This window comes from Thermobia domestica, chromosome 2, assembly GCF_964235325.1.
Source record: "Thermobia domestica chromosome 2, izTheDome1.hap1.1, whole genome shotgun sequence".
Lineage (NCBI taxonomy): Eukaryota > Metazoa > Arthropoda > Insecta > Zygentoma > Lepismatidae > Thermobia > Thermobia domestica.
Window position 1 is genome coordinate 291,352,638 of NC_137455.1, and position 14,452 is coordinate 291,367,089.

The 14,452-nt window shown below is 38.7% G+C and overlaps 1 protein-coding gene across 3 annotated transcripts in view; it reads left to right on the forward strand.

Moving 5' to 3' along the window:
- The window catches only part of LOC145678572 (telomerase protein component 1-like), a 556,234-nt gene that overhangs the window by 231,297 nt on the left and 310,485 nt on the right, over positions 1-14,452 (forward strand). The window lies entirely within an intron of this gene.

Sequence of the window (14,452 nt, forward strand, 5' to 3'; positions counted from 1 at the left end):
GGTGACAAATTAAAGTACTAGTTACGGAGATAATATGTTTGCTAAGCATATTTTACGCTAAAATCTCTCGAAACCTGATAGATATTTCTGGAAGTCTTGATACAATTTAAAGAATGGCAAAATAATGTCTGCCATTTTTCTTCTTCCTAGGCTGCAAAATCAAGATTAAAACCTCGACTTCAACTTGAATATTTCGAGACATTTTCCTCATTGAGAAAGGTCTAATTAACCTGTTTCTGAGTTGAAGAAAGAAATGAGTATCTCTACTAATGATCGGCTCTTCACACAGGCCTTAGTGTATGGATTACCTTTATATGAAAGGTTTTCAAATAGCTAACAATTTTTGTGGAACACCAATTAAGTGGTTTGCGTAGCAGTGTAGTCCGGGTTCGAATCCCCGCAGATCCGAAATTTGTAATGTGCTTCAATTTTAATTTTAATACATACTCTGTCCGATATGCAATATCTTCTGTGGAGAAGATACGAGAGTAGAACGTTCGAATGACGATAAAGACGGGGAATTGAAGTAGATCCATGAATGGAGACTAAAGATTTGCAAACTTATTTCCTTCAATCATGGGCACCCGATTGAAGGGGAGGGCAGGGTGGGACCCGAGCCTCCCTCTGGCTCTCGAAAATGTATTAAACTTGTTAAGATATTCTTAATGCAAATAAAAAAATACCAAACGTAATATATCAACCAGGGGTTTGAGCACCCCCCTAGAAAATTTTCTTCGGTCGCCCGTGCCTTCAATCGTTCTAGATTCGATATTTTCAGTTAAATTTCAACTATTTTCCAACTCATGTATGATGCAGTGTTTTTCTTTTCTCACAATACATTATGCATACCACAAATTACAATATCATTGATGTGTGGCAATTGTTGAACAACACGCTCCAAACAATAAAGAGTAGTCTCAAAATGGAGAAATATCTTCGTACATCAAATCCACAGCAAAAGTCTCTTTCAGTGCTCTACAGGCTTACGAACTGTCGTCTGCTGGTTGAAATGTTAGGTGTAAATTGGGTTGCATCTGTCCAGGCGTTCGTGATAGCAGCAACAGTACTGGACCCGACGTAATGGATTTCTAGCTGTCAGGAAGAGACATTTTTTGTTACTGATTGCACCAAAGGCGATCATTTTCCATTCTGGGCTCACTCGGGCTGGTGAGGCCTCAGGCCCACTATCCACAATGGGCCTCGCTCTCACTAATTTCAATGAGGATCACATTTCTTGAGATTTGCATTACATCGAGGTCAAGCTTACTATCCTGAATAAGACTTGCGTCTCATTGGGCTTGTGTGTACTCGAACCAGCTCGGTACCCGATTATAAGGCTAGTGCTTACACTGATTTTTTCTCAGTTATTAAGTTCAAGGCCGATTGAACCGAGGTCCAGATTCTCAGAACTGGACATCTAATATGTATACAATAATGTGTATATTAATATCCCAAAGAATATTAATTTCTTTATGGAGAGAGAAATTCTACACACGAAATGCACTTTTTCTGGAAGATATTAAAGATTGTGTATGGACTTTTCGCGAACATCTAACTTTGTAGTTGCAGCGAGAAACCATTCATGTTTCAAAATATTTACACAAAACAGGCAATTCCGTAATGTATTCTATGGGGTGTACGTTGTCTCCCATCTGTGCATACAGTATAAAAACATTTGCTTTTAAGGAAATCCTCCTGCGGCAAGTGTTGTTCACTAACTTGAATTTCTTGTGTTACTTGGGAGAAACTGTTGAGGATGAGGAGTCGAACGGATGCGGAAGCAGCTGATCCCTTCTGGTTACTGTAAGGAAAGAGACTTGTGTGTGATGCATGCGAAATTTGCAGGAGGTGGTTTGGTTGAATACTAACGTTGCTCGGTGGCTGAAGGAAAGGTGGAAGAACTGGTTCTTGCGACTGCTTCATTGGAGATTACATACTCCTTTGACATTCCACAAGGTAACTGACCCGCCACGCACTGGCTGGTCAATTTTTGCAGACAACTTTCCAAAATAGGCGTGTGTCTATAAAAAGTGAAATATTTATTGTTGAGTATTTCTTCGAGTCGGTAAAACTGTTAGGATTATTATTACTAAGTAATGCAGGCCATTTAAGTGTACTCATTACAAACAGCAGTCAACCCACTTGCTAGAAATACAGGTAATCAGTGATCATCATGTATTAGCCAGGAACTTACAGTAGTCAGCCGTAGATAAGTTTTGTAGTGGTTTGCTGTATTATTATATACCTATTTCTTTTACATTGTTATTTAACAAAAAAAAAAAAAAAAAAGTAAACAGGTAAAAGGAATCATTCGTATGTGTATTCATTGTTTTCTTCTTGTTTCACAGACCTTACATTTCTCTTAGGTAAACACAGGCAGATTGTAATGAGAAATAATAATATAATCGTGTTAGAATATAAAAGTTACCAAGTACCTTGCAGTATGTATGCCATGAAGAAAGGATTCTGGTGTCACACGGAGAAAGAATTTTGTCTTGGGGTACTTTTATCATTCCTAAATCCATGTGTTACAATGTAACTGAGAAAGAATCTTACGTACAAAAAAATTTTGTAACGGTATATTAAGAAATTGTGTACAATTTCCTCAATACGATCAGTTTCCCAATAAAAGTAGTAACTGACTAAGAGCCGAAGCACGTGTTCATTAATAAACAGTCATATTTAAAAAAGAAAATACTATACAACAAGAAAATTAAACACATTTCTCTATCTGCCGTGGACTTATTTAAGGTCTATTTAGATTCGAATGGTTTGTTTTCCTCGGGAAAAATATGCATACAAAAGTTAATTCAACACTCCACTTTCTTCTAACGACATCCATTTTATTTAAATAAAGTAAGTTTTAGGTTCTACGTGTTACATATTCTAATAAAAATTACACATAAGTCGTCGTATTGCCCATGCACATTAATCTAAAGATATGAAATAAACGGTTGATTTACATCAGTGAATGAGAAAATGAATGAGAAGACAAACTATTTAAGTGATAATGTTGACTCATTGGTTAAGATGGAAAAACAGAGTAGTTGTTCAATACTGTAACTAATTCATCTACTTTATGACTTAAGAACGCGAAACTTCATCGTCGCTGAAACATTGGTGTCTTGAGTTATGGCAGTCTATTTCGGATTGTTAATTCCCACCTCCTAAGATTTTTCTTCATCTTATTCTCCCAGTTTTTACTAGGTTTACTCAAATACATGTCTGTACATCCACGAGCATCAGTATACGACCGAAATGACATGTCTAGGCTATATGAAACGGCAATACTTCATATCCGTATGATCTACTCAATCTTTTGCTATTTTTCAGCGTGTTGTAGCTTTCTAAATAACTCTGTTCATATATACACTATGTGATCAAAAGTATCCGGACACCTGGCTGAAAATGACTTACAAGTTCGTGGCGCCCTCCATCGGTACTGCTGGAATTCAATATAGTGTTGTCCCACCCTTAGCCTTGATGACAGCTTCCACTCTCGCAGGCACACTTTCAATCAGGTGCTGGAAGGTGTTTCTTGGGGAATGGCAGCCCATTCTTCACGGAGTGCTGAACTGAGGAGAGGTATCGATGTAGGTCGGTGGGGCCTGGCACGAAGTCGGCGTTCCAAAACATCTCAAAGGTTTCTATAGGAATCAAGTCAGGACTCTCTGTAGGCCAGTCCATTACAGGGATGTTATGGTCTTGTAACCACTCCGTCACAGGCCATGCACTATGAACAGGTGCTCGATCGTGTTGAAAGATGCAGTTGCCATCCCCGAATTGCTCTTCAACAGTGGGAAGCAAGAAGGTGCTTAAAACATCAAGGTGCGTAAGAGTGCCACGCAAAACAACAAGGGGTGTAAGCCCTCTCCAAGAAAAACACGACCACACCATAACACCACCACTTCCAAATTTTACTGTTGGCACTACACACGCTAACAGATGACGTTCACCGGGCATTCACCATACCCACACCCTGCCATCGGATCGCCACATTGTGTACCGTGATTCGTCGCTCCACACAACGTTTTTCCACTGTTCAATCGTGTGATGTTTACGCGCCTTACACCAAGCGAAGCATCGTTTGGCATTTACCTGCGTGATGTGTGACTTATGAGCAGCCGCTCGACCATGAAATCTAAGTGTCCTCAGCTCCCGCCTAACTGTCATAGTACTTGGACTGGATACTGATGCAGTTTGGAATTCCTGTGTGATGGTCTGGATAGATGTCTGCCTATTACACTTTACGACATTCTTCAACTGTCGGTGGTCTCTGTCAGTCAACAGACGAGGTCGGCCTGTACGTGTCCCTTCATGTTTCCACTTCACTATCACATCAAACACAGTGGACCTAGGGATGTTTAGGAGTGTGGAAATCGCGCGTACAGATTTCTGATACAAGTGACACCCAATCACCTCACCACGTTCGAAGTCCGTGAGTTCCACGGAGCGCCCCATTCTGCTTTCTCACGATGTCTAATGACTACTGAGGTCGCTGATAATGAGTACCTGGCAGTAGGTGGCAGCACAATGCACCTAATATGAAACATGTATGTTTTGGGGGTGTCTGAATACTTTTGATCACATAGTGTATATACCAAATATTTTCCTAATTGAGAAAAATAATTTTGTTTGTACACCTAGAAATGTATGCTAGCGACCACCTATTGAGATGAAACATACTGAAGTATACGTAATCAAGATTTCCGTTATGACTCTACCATGATGATAGTATCCGCTATTGTTAATGAAATACGAGGTGTGCTCAAAAAGTATCGAACCTAACCTGTGATAAGTGTGTGCATTACCGAGGAGACTACTTTGAAGGGGATTAGTGTTTCGGATTTTCAAACCAATAAATGTATTTTTGCTAACAAAAGGTTCGATACTTTTTGAACAAACCTTGCATAATCAAGTTATGATTTACTATTTAACTAAAGCATTGTCCAAAGACAAAACATATCAATCGATTGATCACATAAAAACATGGTAACGGAGTTACGGGTATATTTTCATGCGTAGTTTCTGAGAAAATCGAAAAAAATATTTTTATGGTGTTAAAGGATATGTCTTCGTTGTCAATGTGATGCAGTTGACATTTTTATTGTGCTAGATTAGATTATTTATTTATTTATTTATTTATTTACTTCTGTGAAAACTATATGCTGTTAAAAATGAAAATGAAATCTTTTAAGTTTTACGTCCCACGGTTATGCCGGTTAGGCTAAAGGAGACGGTGATGATGAAGAATGAATGAAATGGTGGAATGAAAAAAGTGGGAGGAAGCGGGAGAACCCCGAGGAAACCCATGCACACGGTGTTTGTCCACCACAAAGTTCACTTGGCGGGGGCTGGGATCGAACCCGGGACCCCAAGCACCAGAGGTGAACGCTCTACCACTGAGCGCCCGCGGCCCACTATATGCTGTTAAGTAGCGGATCGTATCTATTGCTGTTTTAATTTCTCCTAACGGTGACACACATGATCCTAACAGCAACACACATAACATTTATAAAAATAAGCACACATGCTTTAGTTTAAATCAAAACCAATAGCTTATAACACATTTTAGGCAAATCTGACGAGTAAAATAGCTAAACAATATGTCTTTTGGCATTTTTTTCTAAATACACAAGGCATTTAACATGAAAGTATTTTATTTAGCGGTGTAACAGTGGTGAATATATACACTGTCTGTCTGTTTTAACATGTTGATTTTATATCGATATATTCTTTAGTTTCATTTAAATGTCAATTTCTTCCTGAAAATTAAATTTTGGGATAACATAACTTTAATATGGGCCGTCGCAGCTAGTCTCTAGGCCGTGCGCATGTGGTCAGTTCAGTTTAACATCCCAAGATTATGCCCTTTAGGATCATTAATAGAAGTAAATGATGATAGAACAATCAGCGGAATGAAAATGTGGGAGGAAACGGGAGCACCTCAATAAAACCTGTGGACACGATGTTGTCCACCACAAACTTTTGGCGGGGATCGAACCAGGGACTCCATACACCAGAGATAAGCGCTGTGCCACTGAGCCGCCGTGCCACCCTTGATGCACATAATCCCAGATTCGTTTACCAGTGGAAGAACACAAGAACTTTAATTTCACAACCATTCACTATCATTAATATTCCGTCTACTTTAGCTTAAAGAACGTAACCTTGGATCGTAAAACTGAGAAAGTTTCATTTATAACTTTAATTAAGTAACATTAATTCTATAAGTAATTCAAGTTTATTTAAAAAAGAGCAAGAGTCATTAAACTAGACTTGAAGAAACCAGTAAAATCGTATGACTAAAATTATATTTCATTACGAAGAAAACAGAACAATATTTCCCCATTTAAAGCAATGAGCTAAAAAGCAAAGACAGTGTATGCAGTCAACGTTGTTAAATAAATATTCGACTTGAAAGCTCAAATGAAGCGTGGATACAATCTTAATATCTGTGCATTGCATATTTCTCTAATGTAGCTTCTTTGTTGAATCACCATTTAAAACTTTTGCGATTGAGAACAAGAACATAATGAAAGCGATAGACAATGATTTTGATTACTATCAATTAGGTTCAGTCCTTTTTAAAATTCAATTGTCATTCCTAATTATATCAACCATTTGAAATTAAATGGCATTTTAGACACAACAAAGAAGTTATATAAAAGTAGAATGTGTACTTGTGACTTCTCTTATAACAAATTGGGCTTCTTCGTTTTAATTAGTGCTTCTACTATGAAATATCTCTTGAAGTTTCTCTGCATCCTAACTTTCCCTGCATCCCAACTTGGTTTTCTCAGCAGTTCAAGGTAACTTTGAAGATGTTCTTAGAAGAAAGAAAAAAGTGACATCCTTTCTTATCAAAGAAAGTATCTAATTAACTCCTAACAAGTTGTCAATCTAATTTCCTATTCTTTTATTCATTTATTGAAGAGAAAGCAGAAATTCATTTGATATTTCTTACGGTTAATATCTGCTCTTGACCTTGGAAATCATAAACAACGGAAGCAAATAAAACCAATGTAACGTATAAAGCCGTTGTATACGAGTGAGGTAGAAAGGGAGCGGTCTTTGCTCTTTCAGGGAAGTGGACGTATGATCGTATTCTGATCGCGTTCTACAAAGTTACGAACTTGTTTTAGATGACCATCAGCGGCTCGTCGTGTTGGTATGAATTTTCTATAAGGATTACTCGCTCCTATTAAAATCGAAACAGGAAATTCCAAACCTTGGCATTGATTATGACATCATCAGATTCTTTTTAAGGAAAATTCACTTTAAATGTTCTGTATGACAGTTATTTTCAATTGTCAAGCAGAGGGAGTCTAAATATTTCTGAACAGAGATATATACACACCATATTGTAAAGGAGAATTTGTATTATATGTTATTTGCCTTGTCACATCTCTTTTCCTGTAATTCTTGAGCCTCAGTTTTTAGTTAGGATTCCAGGTCACCTAAAGCCCAGTCACCATATAGGTATATTTATAATTCTTTACAACTTTTACATCAAGTCTACCCATTACTGTATACAGAGGAATGCTTTTAAAAGAAATGTTACTGTGAATTTTTGAAACTGATATTGTACTCGGTGGAACTACTAGGCATCTTGTATATTTGTGCAGACGGCAAGATTGCGAACTAGTTTCGTTGTTTTCAAGTTAAGTCAGAGATACATTAGTATTGTCAGAAATATACTTTTACGAAACATTTCTTGTATTTGCATGGAAGAACACGAAGAAAAAAGTAAATTCAACCAAACCAATTAGTCGCGTCCATATTTGCATACTTTAAATTGTTTTGCACCGAATATCTAAAACTATTTAACATGGGATTAAATATTAAACCATCTAGATGGCGGCTAATTTAATTGTCCTATGAAAAGATCTTTAAAATAAAAGAATGCTTCATGCGATACGAATAATCGAATGTTGTGTGTCTGGTACCCTTCCTGGCTGCCGTTTCATACTGCATGTGTTTATTCGTGTTTTTAGTTGTTTGCAAGTCGATGTGGAACTTTCGCTCAGTTTAACATGATAATACACCATCAACACACTTTGCACATGCAGTTCCGTGATCATCTCGACCATTGTTTCGGGACCGAGGTGGCCCGATACTAAAAGAAATTTCAAAAGCTTCAAGAACAAAAGCTGAAATGTTTCTAATGAGAAGGTAGGGTAAGTACAGCAACTGAAATATGGATTATGAATAACCACGAATCAAATTTATAAAACTAGACTTTACATTTCGAGAGATCAAGATGAGAATACACTTTGTTCATTCATTTCATTATATAAATAAGTGAATAAATTATATTTCCGAAATGTAATGATTTGTGTTCTTTCTTGATAAGTCTTACAGTAGAGATATATCAGGAATGTAGTCTTGAAGTTTTGCTCAATTTCCGCGCACCAGCATTGAGATATGTGCACCTTTCCTTCCACTGTGCAGGAGTGGCAGAGGAGTGACTAATTCAAGTTCAGTCTAGTTGGAGTCCAAGTGATGAAGTAAATATTAGGACCTATGTGATTTCGATGTTGTATGAAGGAAAGGTAAAAATCAATGGACTACGAGGCGCATTCGGAAAGTAGCATCCGATTGTTCACTGTACGTGAACTAGCGAGGGCAGCGCTACCATCTTTGCACAGACATGCGCGGTAGATCAGTCTGCATCCAGCCGTGGTAGAGTGAAGGTTGTCTAATCAGTGATCACTAGTTCCACTTTTGTAGCGTCTTAAAATGTGTGGTGCAATAGAAAACCCCGCCAAGTGTGAGGTGCGAGCTGTTGTAGGTTTTCTTACGGCAAAACAATATTCGGCAGCAGCTATTCATCGGGAACTTTGTGCTTGTATGGACCAAGCGTGATGAGTGAAGGAGTTGTTCGTGAATAGGTTCGTTCATTTAAAAGTGGACGAACAAACATTCATGGCGAAGAGAGGAGTGGCAGGCCAGCAGTGGCCACTGATGAACTCGTTCAGAAAATTGATGAAAAGTTCGTGAAAATCAACGTTTCACAATCTCGGAGTTTTCCGATGAATTTCCACAAATTTCCAGGATTGTGTTATATGACGCAGTGACACAGAGGTTAAACTATAGGAAGTATTGTGACTCAAGACGCAGGCCAGAGATTTTAATGCTGATGGTTAGTGCAGAGGTATGATGAGTGCTTAAATGTTTATGGAAACTATATTGAAAAATAGACCAAAGAAGTAGTTTTCAGATGGATATAATCAGTGCCGGACCTATAACCCCAAGACCCAGTGGTGGGGGGGGGCGGACCCTAAGGGGCCCAAGGGCTTTAAAAGCCCCCGCTGCACCTTACTTGTAAATACCAATTCACTTGAAAAAGAATAATATATTCACAATAGTTTAATTACTTGAACCAAGTAATGAGCTACCAGGACTGACAATATTACACTCACATTAGCACTTAGAGGCAGTAAAGAGCATGATGGAAACTACGATGGACATTTTTTTCTCTCTTGTACAGTTTTTTAGCTAAATATGATCCTACAATGGCACGGGTAATCAGTCTACTCAAAGGCTAAATTAAGTATCTCAACCATGAAAAATGAAATGAAATGAAATATTTAGTTTTACGTCCCACGGTTATGCCGGTTATGCTAAAGGAGACGGTGATTATGAGAAATGAATGGAATGGTGGAATTAAGAAAGTGGGAGGAAACGGGAGAACCCCGAGAAAACCCACGAGCACGGTGTTTGTCCACCACAAAGTCCACACGGCGCGAGCTGGGATCGAACCAGGGACCCCAAGCACCGGAGGTGAACGCTCTACCACTGAGCCACCGCGCCCCCTGTATCTCAACCATGATATTCAAAATTAAATCATCCATTGCCTGCCTTCAAACTTTCTCATTAATCATTGATACGACTGAAGATTTATCAAAGAAAGATCAAATGAATTTCATTATTCGCTATGTAAATGTTACAGAAATAAATAACTTAGAAAACGAAGTTTCTAGACCAGTCGAGATTGAAGAAGTGTTTTTAGGACTTTCAAAATATTCAAATGCATCCAGACTTGCAACTCTGGTGTTAAGTCATTTTGAGAAATTGGGATTGTCTGTGAAAAAAATACAGAGTGCAGGGATATGATGGCGCTGCTGTGATGAGTTACTTACTCTGGTGTTCAGAAAAGACTTCAACAAACTGAAGAACGAGCTATATATATTCACTGCGCGGTACCTAACCTAAACATTGTCATTAATGATACCGTCAAAGGTCTAAAAGAAGTTGCCAGGCACTTCACAACGCTCCGAAGTTGCCAGGCACTTCACAACGCTCCAGGTTTTGTATATATTTTTTTGGCCAAAGTATAAATTGGTGGGATATTCTGTCATAATTGACAGGAGAATCAGATGTCACTTTGAAAAAGATCAATCCAATCAGATGGGCTCACAGTATCAGTCCAGTGTAGCTATCAGGTTGAGGTATGCTGATGTAATGAAAACTCTCCGAAAACTTTCACTGACAAGTAAGAATGCTAACGAAATATCAGAAGCAGAGCGATTAGCGATGGATTCCTTCGTTTCTAACTCCGGTGCTGTCAAAAATATTTTCATAACTGGACATCGCATCGCAACTTCTCCGTGGCCCCGCGTAGCATAGTCGCTAACGCTCTCGCTTTCGGTGGGAGCGGTCCCGGCTTCGATTCCCGGCGGGGGCACTGTGAAACGCTTTTTCAGGCCAGCCACCTTGAATGAGATTTTCCTGGGGTTTCCTCATTCACACCAGGTGGTACCTAACTTAGAGGTTCCTGTACCTAACTTATAGGTCCCAGGCCGCTTCCTTCCTTCCCTTTCCCCGGATTGTGTGCTCGCCGAGGGACGTCATCAAAACGTGAAGGGCTAAATGGCCTTACGTGCCGAAAGCCCAAAAATCTAAATCCTAAATCCGCAACTTCTCCAAACTAAACAAATTAACCTTGAGAAAGCTTTACGCAGTCTTGAAGAGAGCCGAGAGGAATTAAAGAAAATGAGAGAAGAATACCATCAAATAAAAATAAAACAAGAGGCCTGAGCTGTTGCTGCGAAGTAAAAAGTCAACCCTGTGTTTGTGGAACAAGGGCAACCCAAAGTGGAAAAAATACTTCGATGAACTGGTAGAAAATCCTTGGTTTCGGACACAGAGGCATCCTTCAGGGTTAATTTTTACAATAGACTTCTAGATATCGCGTACAATGTAATAGAGAAACGTTTTACATCGTTACGGATAATTCCTGATGAATTTTCATATTTCCGAAAGTACCTTTTAGACGAAAAAAATTTAATTAGTGCTGAAAAGCTACAAAAGAAGTACCAGCAAGACATTGGCCCGTCGCTACCATTGGAATTAATTCCCCTTCGTACTGGACTTAAAAACCATATTTCAAAGACCAATACTTGAATTGGTGGTATTACTATACGTCGAGTTTAATACTATTGTCCCTGTCATCCTGAAGTTTTGACTGCTCTTGCTTTATTCCTTACTTTCCTTGTGACTGTGGCTTCCGCGGAAAGGTCATTCTCAGTTGTATAGAGGATCAAGAGCTATGTGTGTTCAGTGACACAGGAGGAAAATGAGAGACTTAAGAATCAACCATGAGAGGGCTTCAATCATTGAAAAGAGAGATCTTATACAGGAGTTTGCGGAGTCGAGGAGGAAGGATTTCTTATAAAACGTAAGTATTTGAATCTCTATTCCATAGCAAAAAGAACACTAGGATTATTTCATTAAAACGTACCATTAAAAAAATATTCAATATAGAGGAGGCCGCTTTCAAATTTTCTTGCAGGGGGGGCTGAAATTTCTAGATCCGGTACCGGATATAATAAATCCTTCTTATTTACTTTGGTGTTTCTTTTTTAACTAATCCAAGGTTACTTTACGAACGGCCCTCGTAAATAAACCATTCTGTACTTTCAAACGTAACAAATATGTAAATAGAGAATGTACTTCTTTATTTATTTATTAAAGGAATATCATTAGAGACAAGTTTGGAAACGCAAATTCGTGATTTTATTTAATAGTTTCAGCAATTTGTCCGAATCGTGAATAGTTGTTCTAATGATTATTCGAGTAATGATTGCTTATATCTTGCAACAAAACTATATATGCTAAGTAAGATCTATACGCTTATGGTCTTTTCGATTCAATCTGAAATATATTCTGTTGTGAGAAATAACGTTCTTATCTCGTAAACTTACACTTCGTGTTTATATATAGTGTAACGCCCTTTTTTTTCAGCACCGAGCATTTATTAGACATAGATCTACAGTTTTAAGGGTGATCATTAATCCCACCTTCCACTTCTTTCAGTACTGCTAAAGTTTCACTGTGTGATTATTTTGGCCCTAGCGGACATCGTACAATTAGATAACGAACTAAACAAGAATAAAGACAATTAGAAAAAACGTTGAGTAGTTTGTTAAGTAATATTACGTGCTTAGTAGAAAATTACGCCCAGAAATTATATTATTCTTGGAATTATATGGAATGTCTGAAAGGAAGTGGAGTAGTGGGAATAGGACCGATGATCAACTTTCGCGCAAGGTCTATCGTTATGTATAGTAAAGTCCGGGATAAGTCTTCCACCGAATATGAAACCCGGAACCACTTACCTATAAAGCACGTGATAGCCACTCTTCTACTACTGAGTCCCCTGCTCAGCAGTCTTGTTAAATCACTAAAGAAACTAGACCTTTCCATAAGTAGAGAGTTATATCTCTGTAATCACCAGTAGCGTAATTTTTTTTTCAAAGGGAGCCAATGAAGGACCCCCAAAAATGTTGAGGGGACCATCTCCAATGAATGAAAAATTTTATTCATATATATCGGGTGTTGCAAAATAAGTGTTACAACTCTTGGGAGGTGAATCCTGCCACTGAGACAAGAAAAAAAGTTCTCTTGAACTTTCGGCTATCGGACATACTTTCAGATCTACAAAGTGCCGAAAGCGTGGGAAAATGACTTTCGGACGCCAATAGTTCGGAAACTATCCAATGTAAAGAGGGCGGGTAAAAAATTCACTGAAGAAGTCATACCTGCTGTATTGAATTTTGCATGTTTCACAATCCTACCATGCACGCGCAAGGGATTCCCCAAAGGAGTCCCGAATAATCTGCTAAATGAAAGTTGGTCGAAATGGATATGAATTGATGGGGTTTCTACCAGGTAACAATAATTCGTTTGTATTAAGTCGATATCTGGAACAAATACAAAATGGCGGACACTTTCATGTCCGTTGTGTGTGGTTGCATAATCGCCAGGTACGGATGCTGGCCAGCGAATTTGTATTCAAATGCTCTAGAAAGACATCTGGAGTGTCGGTAGAGCACAACAGATGGAGCAGGGTGATTTACATGTGTGGAAACAAGTAACGAAAAATGCCCAGAAATGCACTCATACTCAGTAAACGTGAGCTCAAAGCGTCAGAAATGTAAGGATTAGCTCACTAAGAAACCGGGTAAATTAAATGAATATCTGTAGTGGGATCACATGATCGATATTGAAATGAGGACAATTTGTGTGTTGATATCGATATGTAGCTAGTGGAGAAATGTCAACATGTGCCACTACTGCTGGGATACCGTTCCACGTGGGGAAAAATAGGAAAATAACTACTCGGGTCTTCAATCTGAGGCCTTGGTCTCCCAGTAGGATTGGAAACTGCGACCACGCGAGTGAAAGCGAGCACCCTAGCCCTGAGGCTCGAGGGAGCCTGACTTTCTCTGTATACATTTCTTTGAGGAGTACCCACTTTGTTTGGCAAGCGCTCTTGTACAGCCTCCTGACATGCTTGTGTGTTACATTTTGTTACTCCTACTGCACAGTTGTAAACAATCAGAGCTTTAAGACGTTTCTTCCTATTTCTCATGTTGTTTTATTTTCCATATGTATGGTGTTCCAGCTGTAGTGTTACATGTGCCAAATTGGTTCATTTTCGTCTTTGTCTTGGCATGTGTACTGTGTGTAAGATACATATTTCTGGAGGAATTTTAATATCGAGTACGTCATATGTCCCAGAAGACGTGAGACATGATACAAGTTTGTTATTTTCACGCTCTATCACAATTTGAACCATGGATTAAGAGATTTCTTTTCATATGTGTCGACTGTGGGACAATGTCCCAAACAAAGTGGGACATTGATACAATCTTGTTCTAGTTACGTTCTACCAAGAAGTGCACCAGATGTAATAGCAGAATGTACAACGTTATTTTCCTAGTTTTTGCATGTGAGACGGTGTCCCAGCAGTAGTGGGACATGTTGACATTTGTCCATTGGCAATGGCTTTCATGTCCTTGACGCTAATCCTTACATTTCTGACGCTTTGAACTCACGTTTACTGACAAGTAAACCTTACGTTTGGGTGAATCGAGTTGCTGACTGAGACATATATGAGAAATTAGTACTAAATGTGGTCAGTATTTCAGTGAAGTTGTAGCTG